A 14,966-nucleotide genomic window follows, 5' to 3' on the forward strand; every position below is an offset into this window, starting at 1 on the left:
AAAGAAGAGCTGCACCCCAAAGTTGTTACTCCCTCTGACCAAAATGGGCTTCCCTCGGTCACGTATAACACAAGGTCTGAAGCTGGCTATGATTTAGCTGGAATGTCTCTATGTGTGTCCTGCATGCAAAGCTATTGGTACAAGAACCATTTAAACTGCTCTCCATAATAATAAGCACAACTCCATGTAATAAGGTCAAGATCCGGGTGATCTCCTGGGCCAGCTTACTTAACTCTGGAAATCACCCCATAACTCAGACCCACTGTTAGGAGGAATCCCATGAGGAGGGTGCAGGAGATGAGGACAAGCTGACTCCATTCCTGGAATCGGAGCTCAGGGCACACGCCACCCTGAGAGCGAGCTTGCAGCAGCGTCAGCAGATGGCGGCTCATCATAGCACCTGACATGCAGGGGAGCCGGGGAGATGTTTTCCAGTGCTGATGGTAAAGAATTCTGCTCATCCGTCCAGCCAAGGTCTTCACTGCACTTCTTCCTCCCTTTTTAACATCTTCTTGAGGATGTCATAAAGTCAACAAGGGCTTTATTTCTCGGTGTTGACCATTGTGGTGGCCCTCTCAAGTGAGATCACAATGCTGTGTCTGGAGTGCATGAGCCCCATGATGAAATCACAGGGACTGTCCTTTGAGACTGTGTATTTAAAATGATAACCAGGTACAGTGCAACAGCCAGACACACATGGCTTCTGAGAAATGCCTCAGCCTAATCCAAAGACATAGGAAAGAGAGGAAGTAAAAGCAGGTCCTGAATATTCTTGGGAAACCTGCACGTCTCTGGGGTGGTCACCTGCATCCTGATTTCAACTGTGCTCCAACTACAACCAGAACTCTGAATTAGCTGGATTCATGGCAGGCCAAAAGGACAAAGCTAGAGTTGACTCTCCAGAAGACGGCTTATTTACCTCTGGGGACCCTGCTGTGAATCACCTGTGGCCATTATGTGAGCCTTAATCAGGGTCCTCTGAAAAATCAGAAGAAGTGAATTCCTGACACCGCCCCTTTTCTCTCCTGCTAGTCCCAGCATCTGTTCTGTATGCGCAGACATGGCTGCTACCATATATCCCCCATCCACGGCTCTCTCCTCCAGCATCACCTTGGAGCACAGCTTTACTGCCTCTAGACGTGAGTGAGGCCTTCTCATGCATAAGGTGTGCAGTGGGAACTGACTGAGCTGTCTGTCTGGACATGATTGCTCTGGAAAGCACTTCAGTGATGCTGACATGTCCCATACCAGACAAGACGACCTCTAGTCTCTCTCCCTATTCTAAGAGGCCACCAGGGGATGCTGTCAAACAAGACCAGATGATAGATAATGACTCAGATAAAACTGGTAATGAGAGTGGAATGAGGACAGCTCCGTGCCCTTCACCTCTGAGAATAAGGAGATGTTCATCTATCAGTTTCTGCGTTGTAGAGCAGAGGAAGTTACTTTCTGGGCATTGCTGACTCAATTAGCAATAGCTGGGGAGGCGGGATGAGAGGAAGCAGGGAGACAGCAGGAAAAAGTTCCTAATAATAAACCAAGAAAACATGAGTTATCTTAATTGACATAAATGTGTCCAAATGATTCTCTCTAGATAGAGGGACATTGACAACACGTTTGATTTCTAAGGGACCCAGTGAGCCAGATACTCTGTCATTCTGTTCTAACACCATTAGTGTCCCCTAACCTGACATCCTGTTTGGGAAATTCCAAGGCCCCATGTGATTTTTCTCTCATTAATGTCAGTTACAGAGGGTGCACATAGCTCGGTTAAGCCAAAGTGATTCTCTCTTCATGGAAAATAATTACAATGATTAAATAATCAATATTTAATTGAGAGATATTGAGAAAGGAGAACATTCTCTGCATTGAGTTGCTCAGCAGGGCTGCTGTGCCAGGTTACCTGGTACAGGGCTGAGGGTCAAGGGCAGAGCAAGGGAGGAGGCAAGGGAGAGCAGTGCCGAAGGCACAGGGCTCTGCTCCAGCACCCGAGGTCCTGGTTCCTTTAGGTCTTCCGTTAATTCTCTGATCATCCCAATATCTCTCTCAACCTTATCAATCAATAAATTCCTTTTTCTGCTTAGGGTAAAAAGAAAGTCAAAATCCTAGCAAATGTGAAGGAGCATCATCTCAGAGACAGGAGGGATGACATCTAAAATCTGAAATAACTGACTACCATTCAATTTTTAGGGAGAGTTACTTTTAAAAAAATAAGGAAGAATGTTAAAGACAGAGGCTATTGGACTTAATACTCTAGAAAGACTTAAAAGTAGAAATCAAGATGTTCATAAGCAGTTCTTGATAATTTGCCAGGGGGAGTGGGTAGGAGACAAAATAGATGATTATAAAGAAAATCCAACCTAAGTGCCCATCAGTAAATGACTGGATCAAAAAACTATGGTACATTTACACAGTGGAATACTACTCAGCAGAAAGTACTCAGCAGAAAGAAATAAGGAGCTCCTACCCTTTGTGACAGCATGGATGGAACTGGAGAGCATTATGCTAAGTGAAATAAGCCAAGTGGTGAAAGACAAATACCATATGATCTCACCTTTAAGTGGAATCTAGTCAACAAAACATACAAGCGAGCAAAATATAACCAGAGACATTGAAATAAAGAACAAACTGACAGGAACTGGAGGGGAGTTAGGCGGGAATAATAGGGGGAAAGGGGAGAAAGGTTTTCAGGAACAACTATAAAGGACACGTGGACAAAACCAAGGTGGGGTTTGGGATCAGGGGAGGGAGGTGGGAATGGCTGGGGTCAGGGAGAGTGGTGGGGGGAAAATGTAGACAACTGCACTTCAACAAAAATTTAAAAAGAAGAAAAAAAGAAAATCCCAAACTCTAATTTTAACTAAGAGCCCTTATAGGGAACTGCTTCATATGGCATGGAAATGTAGCTCAGTACTCACATGGAAAACCAGTGGGGAGCGAGTGGCACGCAGGACCACGCCCACAGAGAGGTTCTCCCATGGGGAACCAGGCCTGCATTGTACCTAGACTGCTATGAGACTTGCTTTTGCTAAAACTCCCTCACCCTGAATTGAGGCAGCAAGTGCTTACTGTAACTTCCTAAAGTCTGTGCTAAATTTCCCAAGTATGGAATGTGACCAGTTCAACCACTTTTCCCCTTGGTCTGCAACATCCTTCTCTTTGAAGTAATTAGCAGCATTCTTTCCTTTGTTATCTGTAAAAGGTAACCCCCTTCAGTGAACCTGTGCATAGTAAATGAGGACTACTCTCCATGTAATGTACCCAGAAAGGCAACAAAAGCCTGTCCAGGCAGGCACTAGGGCCCCCTGGCCCTCTCTTTCTCTCTCTCTCTCAGAGAGCGGCCATGCTGTCCTTTTTTCTCCACAGGACTTCTGTTGTCTGTATTTGTCCTCTAGCAGCCACAACATGCACGGATCCTGCCGGCCAGGATCTGCCACAAGCCCTGTCCTCTGAACTGACAAAACCGGCATTGCCAATGAGCAGCGCGCTTGACAGGGCACTGCCCCGCTTCATTGTGAGTCAGCGGAAGAGCGGAAGGATGGGCCACAAGGCAGGACAAAGAGCAGTCTGGGTAGTCCACAGGAGGGTGATAAAGAACAGCAAAGGGGACATTAAGCCTCGGCTACAACCATCTCTCCGCTTCAGACTCCCTGGACACACTGCAGACGGGAAGACTTTTGACGTTAGGGATTCCTCCTCTCTGTCTTGGGAACCATCTGGTCTCAGCCATTGGTTCACAAAAACTCTAGAGCAGTGATTTTCAACCATTTTCCACCTCATGGAGCACATAAAGTAAATACTAAAATTCTGTGCCACACCAAAAAACTTTTTCTTTGCTGATCTAACAAAAATAGGTATGATTTTGATTGATTCACAAAAAAAATAATAATAACAATTTTGACTCCAAAATGACATTTTAAAAAATTAGGTGACTGTATTTGTATATAAGGATTTCTGGTACCAAGTGATAACCAATCACATGCAACCTTGTTATGCGACATGACCAATAAGATGCAACTCTATTGTATGACTTATATATTTATAGTTCAACGCAGGGCATTCTCAATGGATGGCTATTGTTGTGCTGGCTGTTGTCATATTTTTACTTGACAATCTAAGGGAAAAGAAATCAGTGCCCCTACTAAATAGTCGAGCATTGTATGTATTAAAAATTCTTGCGGCACACTGACTAAAACTCACTACTGTAGAGAAAAGTTCCATACTTAGGAGACCTGGGAGAAAAAAATGCCATGTGGGCAAGGCTGGAGGGATATGTTCTCTTGGCCCAGCCAGCTCCATCAGTTATATGGTTTCCTGAATTTCTAGGGCTGTAGGGCCAAAGTTCCCACTGTAAACCCTCTGTTCCTTCTCACTCTCTCCTCTGAAGCCCTGCAGCAGTTACTGTCACTCCTCCTGTGGTCCTTCACATCTAGGACACTGGCTGTCCATGTGCAGGGGCCTAGCCTTATGGCAGTCACCCATCCTTACAGCTTAGATGCTTGAAAACCCCCTTGGTAAGAGAAACATTGAGGAATTGTAAACTAAATGGGAAAATCGATCAGGGTACAGTGAAGAGCCATCAGTTATGAAAATAATAATCACCAACTTAATCAGATAAGGCAATGACTGATAAGCAGAATTTGATTTTCATGAACACAAATATATCAAGGTAAAAAGAGCTCCAGGCTGGTCATGATCTCTTCCCACAGAATAGCTCTGTGGCAATTCAATACCCTCATGGCACAACATGGAAGAGGCATGTACCCTAGGGGGATGTCTGGAAATTTGTGGGGCATTTTTGGTTGTCCCAAGGACAATACAATTGCCAAAAGGTGACTGTGGTACTGCAACATGCATGACAGAACTGTCCTGCCCAAAACAGCAATAGTGCCCTCCTGAGAGAAGGTGAGAAGTTTTCTTCCACACTCTTTATAAATATGACTTCCCTCTTGGCTCGTGGGGGCACAGAACGTCCCCTCCTCCTTCATACAGTGCCAGGACTGTGCCCCCTTTCCCCTGGGGCCCAGGAAGTGCGCCTTGAGACAGGAAAAGGGCTGCTTAAACAGGGCCCCTGTGGTAGGTCCCATCTGCACCCCCACCACCCAGCATCAAATATGAGGAGGAGCCATGTGCCCTCAGCCATGTTCAGGCAAGATGTACCCCAGTTCTAAGCCTCCTCACCCACACCCCTGAATCTGAGGAAAGAGGAAGGACAGGAGGTGGAGCAGGCTGGGAAGCATCACTGTGCCCATGCAGGGTGACCAGTTCTCCGGTGTGGACCTGGACCTCTATGACGGGTTGGGGCAGTTTCTCTCCATGTTTATGTCGCTATAACCCCCTCTTCAGCCCCAAGGGCAGGCACTGGGCTTTGGGCCTGGATACCACAAGCCCCCCAGAACATCCAGAAATGCAGAGGCAGACCTCTAATTCCTCTGTGCAAGTGTACAGTCTCTGACCGAAGAAATAGAGCTGGGGTGTGGGGATGTGAGAACGCCAGTTTAGCGGTGGATTCACGCTTCCCTCTAAGACACTGATTCCAAAAGTGAGGTGTGTAACCCAACAAAGTAAACCTTAGGGCTGAACTAAACTTGTCAAAACTAGTTTGAATTTCCTGCTGTGAGGTGTCCATGGCTTGTGTCCAGGGCTCATGTGTTTATTCATATCTCCATAGCAACTGTTCTATCTTTTCCAGTCAACATCCTGTCCCTGGAAATCACAGGACTGGTTGGGGCAAACAAGCTGGGCCCTGGGGGTGCAGCCTGCAGAATCTGGGTCAGAAGTGACGCTCAGAGCAGCCCAGGGGTGGGCGGATGGTGCAGCGGGGCTGCTGGTGGCTGTGCTCAGTGGGCCCCACACTTGTCCATGGAGGGGCTGCATATGGGGTGGAGCTGGGAGGGCATCTGGGCTGAGCATCTGGGGGAGCAGATGGGCTGGAGAAATGGCTGCTGGAGATGGTGACAAAGGCTTGGCAAGTGGGACCTGATGCTGTTTACTTTCAAGCGGGGGATAAGCTAAAAACAGAAGCTGGGTGGGTTTGAGCAGCTGGACACGGCTCTTTCAAATAATCACTAAAGTTTTTCATTTTCTAATAAAAATGGTAACCAGAGGGTAAGAGAGGATGATCAGGGACCTGACAAGGAGGGAGACTGATGGGAAGGCACCCCACAGGCCACAAAGATGACACCAAAGACAACAAAATAAACAATTCTGGCTGTCGTGAAAGAGAAGGGTGGCCAGAGTGAAACGCTCAGGATCGGGACTCAAACTCCACCGTCATTCCTGGGCCCCCATGTCCCATCTCTGGACCAACTTGCCGGGATACTGCCCACCTTGATTCCTTCCTCAAGGTACCTTGGTCATTTCCATTTTGAAGTGTATGTTTTACTAGTTACCCGTCTCTCTCATGTTCCTACCAATATGGTACATTCCTGAAGGATGGGGTGGCTTATTCTTTAAGCTGCATCACTCAAGATCCACACATACTCTGTGTGCGCTCAACAGGTATCTAACACCCATCTCTCTCTCGGCCCTAAATAAGTTACAGAATCTCCTGACTTCCTTAACATTTCATCTCATCCTACATCCAAGCCAAACAAATGCATGAAGGCACTTAGAAAGCAGTGCTTCCTTCTTATAAGTGTACAGAGCTTCAAAAAAATATCTGGTCAGTGAAGTTAAATTTTCCAGTCTCATCTTGCTACGGATATCTAAGCAATGCATGCTCCTGAAAGAGAATCAAATGCCTACGGTGATGAAGGCAAAGCCAGCTTTACTTAAACAGACCAGTTCCCTGCTCTGTAGTTTAGTTGCACAGCTTAGTTAAGAAAGCAGAGGCTGTCCTGTGGCCAGAAAGCCACTGTCAGGACAGAAAAAAGATGTAATGGTTTCCTATAGGCAAAGGTATCAGACAAGGGTGTATTTTATCTCCCTGTTTGTTGAATCTGTACACAGACCATAGCATACAAAAAACTGAACTAGACTCAGGGAAAGGAGGAGCAAAAATTGACAGAAGAAATATCAATAACAAGACATGCAGATGACACCACCTTACTAATGATACTGTCTCACTAACAGAAAGTAGTACTCAAAACAGGAGTAATGAAACAGAACCATGCAACAGCCTAGAGGCCCCAAATGCACCCATATGTATTTGGATATTCACTATGTATTAAAAGTGGTCTTTCAATTCACTGGGGAAAGTATGGACCATTGAACAAGACGATTGTAAAATGTAAAAATCATTGTTAGTTGCAGGCCATAGAAAAACAGGCAATAGACCAGACTTGGTTCAGAGGTCACCAACTGCTACTCTATCCTGTCTATGTGTGACACGTGCCCTAAAGGAACAGCACACGCACACAAGGAGGCACAAGCAGGCCTCTGCACTGCAGCTGCATTTGCCAAAGAAAAAAGTTAGAAGCAACTGAAGTTTCCAACAGTAGAAGAATGGCCAAACAAATTATGATATAACTGCACCATGTCCAATTATGCAGAGCTGCATACACGAATACAGAAACAGCTTCAAAACATAGCATGAGGAGTAAAAAAAGCACATGTGTTAGAATATTTATATATTTCTTAAAACACACACACGAACAGAGTAGTAAATGCATGGAGAAGATCCTCCAGCCTGCTAACAAGGGTTCCCTCTTGTGGGAGGAAACTGAGCAAGGTGCCGTTGGTTTGGGGCCATGGGTGTCTTAAAGGATTTCGGTTCCCTCTGTATTTTTTTCAAGAGCATACGGTCATGAATGATTTCATCAATTAAAAAAGAATCAAACAATAAAAAAAGGAAATCTAGGAATCTTTCCACTAAATGACCTTAGTCCCTGGCCACCTCCCCTGAGTACAGAGAGTCAAGGCAAATGGGTGGGAAGATGGAAGCCAGATGATTATCACGGCCAAGTTATGGCTGCTTGTCATGCTGGGGTCTCTCTCTCCAGGCAGCACTGAGGTCCCTTGGGACTATTAAATAAGCCTAGGATGTGACAGCTACAGCCTCAGTTACAGGCTGTTCAAAATAAAAACAACAGCTTAGGGCAAGGCCTGCTCTGTAAACAAACTTGTTTTTAAAAAACCTAAAACTAACAAACAGGTAAAGCACTGCAAAATCATTCACCACGTGAAAACACAGAAAACTCTTTTCAGTAACATCCAGTTAAATATGGAAGATGAGACAAATTGTCCCTTCACAAAACTGGTTAAAATGGGTTTTTAAATGAAAGTAAACATCTAAACTGTTAGAAGTCCACAAGCAAGAAATAAGAGAGAAGCAAACAGCAGATGAGCAAAGTGAACCCATTTTTGTAAGGTAGAAAGCAGATGGAGGAATTAGCAGAGCTGAGATACCTGAATACTAGATGCCAAAGAAGAAAGTAATCCTACACCAGATCCCTAGGAGGCCCACCCATGGAAAAAACCATATACCACAGGTGGCAACAACAAACCATGTAGGAGAAAAACCAGGGAGGTTGTTAAAAACCCAGGTAATGAGCATAGACACCCCGGGGTTCCCTTCTCCACCCCCACTAAGAAGGGTTTTTTTCATAATTGCATCAGGGAGACTGTAAACTGAGAGGCAACAGGTACAGTTAAATTTCAGAATACCAAGGATATTTGTATTAAGCTTCTAGAGAGAAAAACAGATTACATACAAAGGCTCAAAATGGAATTTCACAATAGTAGAGCTAAAAACTATATGACAAATATCTTCAAAATTTTCAGGAGAAATTACTTTATAACCTAAAATTTGGTGTTCAGACAATCAACTGAATGTGAAGATAGAATAAGTTCTAAAAAATGTTATCACCATGGTCCTTTTTCTAAGGAAGCTACTAAAGGATGTGCTCTACCAAATCAAAGGGAGGGGTAAAACAAGAAGATCTGGGGCTCAAGACGCAGAGATGCATCACAGGAGAGAGGAGAAGAGACGGGTCAGGACAACAGCTGGACAGCAGATCCAAAGAGACAGGAACCAGATGGGAAAGGATGGGAGGGCGTCAAGAGAGTCTCCAGGAAAGGAAAAGAGCAGACAGATTACCAGACATGTCTGACCACATGGAAAATACTATTCTGGGGAGTTCTCAGTTTTGTTGGAGAGATTGAAAAAAAGTGGTGACAGTAGACTAACTAATCAAACAAAAGAGGCAATGCAATCCTTAGTCTAAGGGAGATAAAACAGTTGACTAGGAAAGGAAATGCGATTGGGATAGCATGTTCGGCAGTGAGCCACACTTAACGTAGTGATAATAATAAAAGTACTGAGTGCTTGTTTAGCCAAAATTCGAAACTGTATTATATTAGGGGGAGAAGAAGCAAGTAGGTCTAAGATGCTAACACCTCTTGTTACTATTTATAATTTACAAATACAGAAATGGTAGACCATATGGAGAAAGACAGAGGCCAGTACAGGAGGAGGTAACAGAAGTGGGAACTGCTGCTGATGGGGGAAGAACGCGGCAGCGGGAGGAACGGAGACCGCTCTGCTACTTGTTCACCGAAATGGAGCCTCGTGACGAGGTTTGACTTCTGAGTCAGGAACATATGTTTCTTAAGCTTTCTGGGTTTTAGTCTTCTCCACTGTAAAACAGGGATAATGGTAATACTTACCTAGAAAGCTGCTATTAAAATCACATGAGATAATGGGGTAGCAATGCTTCTGTGAACATTCCCACTTCACCTGGACCACTTTTTCAGAAGAGTTACCCCACGGACAGGTTGATGGAGCCGCAATGTCCAAGAACTGAGACCTGGGACATCAGTGAGTCCAATGACGGACAGGTCCAAGCAGCAAGGAGATGAGGCGTGAATGTCTGATCTAGGTGCACGGGTTTATCAAGGAAGACCTCACCTGGTCTGAAGTCAGGGATGCACACAGGAGACCGTGTGCAGCTGGATTTGACTCCTGTTCTCAGGGCACTAACTGCTTGTTCTCAGACCAGTTCCTCACTTTCCCCAGTCCAACTTCCTCATCTGTGAAAGTGGAAGAGATGACGCCTGCCCTGAGGGCTGCTGTGATGGTTCAATGTGAAAGATCCGTGTGCAGCAGCTGGCACAACTTCATCTTTGGCAAAGGAAGGCAGCTACAATACCCCACGTGGGGTATTGTATATCTGCTCCTGAGAAGGACTGCGCTAACCTCCAGTTCTAACATAGATCAAGCACCCAGGGTCAGCCAGGCAAAGCCTCCTCAGGGTGAGTCCATCCTGTTCTCTTTTCTCTCCAGAACCTTTGATTAGACAACAGTACACATTCACTGTAGGGAAGGTCGAATATATAAATGGACAAACACAAGAAAATACATATCACAAATAATCCCACCAGTAAGAGTTAAGCACCACTAACACTTTCGTGCATAACCTTCCATATCCTTTTTTGTACTTGCATTTTTAAATAAAAACAAAATTTAAGTATATCTATTATTCTTTACTCTTCATCTTCATCTTTCCTCAAAGTGATACTATTTCAACATTATCGCTTCGAACAGCAGCATGGTCAGCCTGACAGATGTCCTGTGCCTTTTAGAGTGTGCTCGTTCCTGCCACCCTCAGGGGACAGACAGCGGCTGGCGCAGCCCCCACTGGTGCTACTGCGGGGACTGAGGGCTGACACTGAAGGGAGAAGGCTGAGCCTCCTTAAACTGTGTGTTTCGGTGCAAGCTGGCAAATCACGAGTGCAGTGATACCAACCCGCTCAGCTCAAACCAGGCCAGCAGATGCTCAGCGTGCTTTTTTAAGCCACATTTATTTCTAGGTGTTGGGAGGAATGTGAGATATTCTGGAAGTTCTGCACATTTACGGCTTCTCAGAGCTTTAAAAAAAATAAATATATACATGTATACATATGCACATACATACTACATCTTACATAATACACATGGTATATAAATACTATAAATAAATGTGTGTGTAAAAGTATTTTGCACGAAGTGTGTGTGCATTATTTTGGGAAGAAGGGCTCTCGCACCCTTTTATTGGTAATAGGAGCACTGGAAACCCAAGCTCTGCTACTTCCCATGGCAATTCAGATTTTCTGGGCGGAAGAGAGACGCCGACTTAGAAACACATCCAAATCTTCCCATGTACACAGCAAGACTTTGTTTTTTCTCAAGTTCATCTACAGAAAACTGCTTGGCACTAAACCATGGTTAGAGTAGCCACCACGTTCTGTAAAAGCAGAAATCAGGGGCTCTCAGGGGAAGAATCTAACTCCACTAGCCACCTAGAAAAGCCAGGTTTAGCCATTTACATTGAGGCCACGGTGCTCATCTTTGGCTTAGTGTTTCTCCCCAGGTGACGACCCCCCAGAGTGAGAGTTCATGCAGGGCTTAGCAGAGAGGGTGCACAAGCAGCACATACGAGGGCCTGGCCCCTGCCTTGCTCAAGGCTGAGCTGACAGGAACTGAAAAGGCAGCAGGTCCAAGAGCTGGCCAGGCCCGGGCTGGTCAGTGCATGAATAACTGAAAATGGACAGGAGACTCGGAAATGGAAAGTTAAAAAGAACCTCTGAAAATGCTTTTGCCATATTAAACATTTCTGAACTAAAAAGTGGAATTATTTGCAGAATTCTACATCTCAGACCACAGGGGTTAAGGCTGGGGCTTGGATCCCCGCAGAGATGTTAACAGTCCTTCTGAGTGGGCGACTCTGGAGGGGACGCCAGTGGGTTGCCCTCCCCCGAGGAACACACTGCTCCTAACAACAGGCCTTGCTGTCTCCAGACCCAGAGGCCGCGTCAGTGCTAACCAGCTGGCACAACAGGCTAATTAAGGTGTGGGGCTAATATGTTAATTTAATGCTCTCCTTCTTGGTTAAGTGATTTGTATTCCTATATTTCTAAATTTGGCATTCAAATCCCTTTAAACGGGGGCCCATTTGGCCTTTCTGATGTCCTTTTCTCCATTTTCCTTGTCTGTCATGGCTTTTCCATCCAGAATGAGGACTCTGTGTGTGCTGGCCTGGAATGCCTGTCTTCTCCTCTCTACTGACCTGTCCAAAGCCCACTCTTAATTCCTCAGAGTCCCACGCAAGCCCCAGCTCTTTAACTAAGCCGTTCCTAAAAGTTTAGCTCACACTGACTACTGCCCCTCATGAACACCAGCCACCTCCACGACTCATTCTGGTCTCTCTGCACCTCACACCTCACTCTGGTCCTTCCCTCATCTGCACATGTCTTGCCTCTCCAACCAGATCATCAGCTCCTGGGGGACCGGGAAGATGACTCACAGCCCTATCTCCTGCCGTTAGCACTGTGACGTGGTGACACCCCCAATCTTCAACCTTGCCTTACTTGACCCCTCATTAACATCAATACCACTGACCACAGCCTGTACAAAACAGCCTTTTTCTTGGTTTCTGTGAAATCCCCTCTGGGTTTTCCTCCCACTTCCTGGCCCCCGCTCCTCCATCCAATGTCTGAATGTTGGTTCAGTCCCAGGCTGCAGCCTTATCTTCCCTTTCTGCGCGCTCTCTCTAGAAAGTCTTAAACATTCCCATGGCTCCGAATATCATCCACATTCTCCCAGATGTCTTCCTCCTGCCTGGGCCTTTCTTCCGAGCAATGCCGGGGAAGGCCAGTCATCATTTCTGATGTTTATGGAGACAAGCCCATTGTGTCCCATGGTTTTATTGCCTCTTTCATCCAAAGCAGCCGCTAGAAAGCTGATCGTCCTGATAGGAGGCCAGGCAAGAGGCTCATTCACGTAAGAGATGTATTCATAATCAACTCCGCACTCACAGGCTGACAGCTCAGGACACCGCCTGCACAGAGGCACCGAAGGAGGGAGCCAAAGAAAGGACTTAGCAGGGGCAACCATGTCTTTGGCTCAGAGTTCTCAGTGCTCTGCAAATTGTCTCCCACTTCGGGCACTGAAAAAAATGTTTCGTAAATGAGCAAATAAAGAAATGAAGGACAAGGTTGACTGCCTACGTGAGCTCAGTCTAGGAAGGGTTCCGGTCTGGAGAACATGGCTGGTCCCGAGTGAGCCCTGATCTCCCCTTGTTGAAGTGAGTCCAAGTAGCAGAGGAATAGCCAGTCCTGAGCCGCATGAGGTGATACCAAACAGAACAATGCTTCTCAGAGCAGGTGGCTTTGCATTTGTCCAGCGAGTTAGCCAGGGCTGGGGCCACTGGCCTCTAGCAAAACGGTTCTCCAATCAGGCCGGCCAATGTGTACGTCTTGCCAGCTGGTGACTTAGGATCATGTTGATCATTTTACAATTATCCTTTTAAATGGACCGATCTCTCAAACTCTTGGGATTTCTGCACCTGCATTTCAACTGTTCCATACAGTTGATAGACTGAATGGGCACCACCACAGAGCCATGGTCTTTGGGTTCTTTCTGACACACCAGGGTGTCAGATCCCTCACAGAACCATCAGACTGGCCCTCCGTGACTGTCACTGGAGGCATGCTGCCTCAATTGAGTCTATAAATAGAAACTTTACTGCTTCAGAGAGAATATAAATCAGCTTAGCAGGCAGGACACTCTTGGGGCAAAGAAGAGGGAGGAGGGGTGGGGGAGGAAGACATATTTACATTATTCAATGAAATGGAAATCGGGGAGGCAGTGGGTGAAGAGCTGGAGATGGAGATCCTTCACTGTGTTGGAGTAACTGACAAGCAGCCTTGGGTGCCTGCCTTCAGAGGAGAGAGCAAACTGAACATTGGCAAGAAGTAGAGTCACTGTACTGATGCTTCAAAATATGTCCGTTTATTAAAACATTGCAAGGCTGAACACAAATTCTGGCTCCCTGGGAATGCACTTGTACAGAGAAAGAGCATGTTGCTTCAGCAGTAACTCGTCTCTCTGTCCACCCCGCTTGGTGCTTTATGAAAATGCCTTTTGTCAGCTTCCTACAGTTCTGCTGGGTGAGTCACAACCAATAATCCCCCCTCTCACAAAGCAGCAGGGCACTAGGAAGGCTAAGTTCTCCCTACTCCTTCCTTCACCATATATATTCTATGCACTGAGCATTAAATAGCACTTTGCTGTAACATTTTGTATCTATTCTACTACAAAATAAAATAGACTCCCTGTATAATGCTTAACAAGCCTCACCTTGCTAAACTGTTCCAGTAGTCAATCTACATTCTTCATGCCACTGTGTGAGCCTATTTCATCCTGTACTCCCCTCAGTGAAGCCAGAAAATACCATCCATTCATTCAACAAATACATACTGCATGCTTACTCGATACCAGGCAATGTGACGGTGTCAAGAACACAGAGCTCTTACTTCATGAGGCTTATTACTCACAAATGGAGCTAAGGATTAAACAAGTTATTGTATAAAATACTCCACTGCAACCGAGGTACGTACAGCAAAAGAGAACACACACGAGGTGGCCAACACGACAACATGAGCTGTTAGATGAGACCTGATTGGCTTGGGAGGGTCAGTGATGGGCACCCAGCCAGGGTACCATGCAAGCTGAAATCTGAAGAATGAACGGGGTGGAGGGAAAGGGGAGAGAACATCCTAGGAGATGAAAGAGCCAGTATGTGGGAGCTGAGCCTGGAGAGGGACCCGATGACGTATAAATGAACAGAAGGAAGAGCGGGGGTAGGGGAGGCAGAGAGGGTGAGGAGAAGTAGCAAGGTCAAGCTCAGGCAAGGCCTCTCAAATAGGTCGTTTTAAATATTTGTGGACTTAGTCCTAAGGAAACAGGAAACCACTAAGGATCTTAAGGACGACAACATGGTTAGGATTTCGTTGAGAAGCACCACCCAGCACTATGAGGATATGGGGATAATGGACTGAGGAAGGCAAAAGTGGAAGCAAGGAAACTAGGTAGAAGCTACTTGGTAGACCCAGCAAGAAATGAGAACAGTTGGATTAGGATGACTCAGTGGGAATGAAAACAAGCAAAAAAAATAAGATTTACTTAGGAGGCAGCATGTACAGTACACAGAGGAAGAATTGAGACAGGGGGCATGCAAAGATGACCTTGCTGGTTTTGAACTTGA

The 14,966-nt window shown here is 45.8% G+C and overlaps 1 protein-coding gene across 4 annotated transcripts in view; it reads right to left on the reverse strand.

The window, feature by feature from the left end:
- Positions 1 to 14,966, reverse strand: part of HHAT (hedgehog acyltransferase) — a 230,201-nt gene that overhangs the window by 51,857 nt on the left and 163,378 nt on the right. The gene's annotated exons all lie outside the window — the stretch shown is intronic.

This window comes from Phyllostomus hastatus, unplaced genomic scaffold (assembly GCF_019186645.2).
Source record: "Phyllostomus hastatus isolate PE091 unplaced genomic scaffold, TTU_PhHast_1.1 phas_contig_283, whole genome shotgun sequence".
NCBI classification, from domain to species: domain Eukaryota; kingdom Metazoa; phylum Chordata; class Mammalia; order Chiroptera; family Phyllostomidae; genus Phyllostomus; species Phyllostomus hastatus.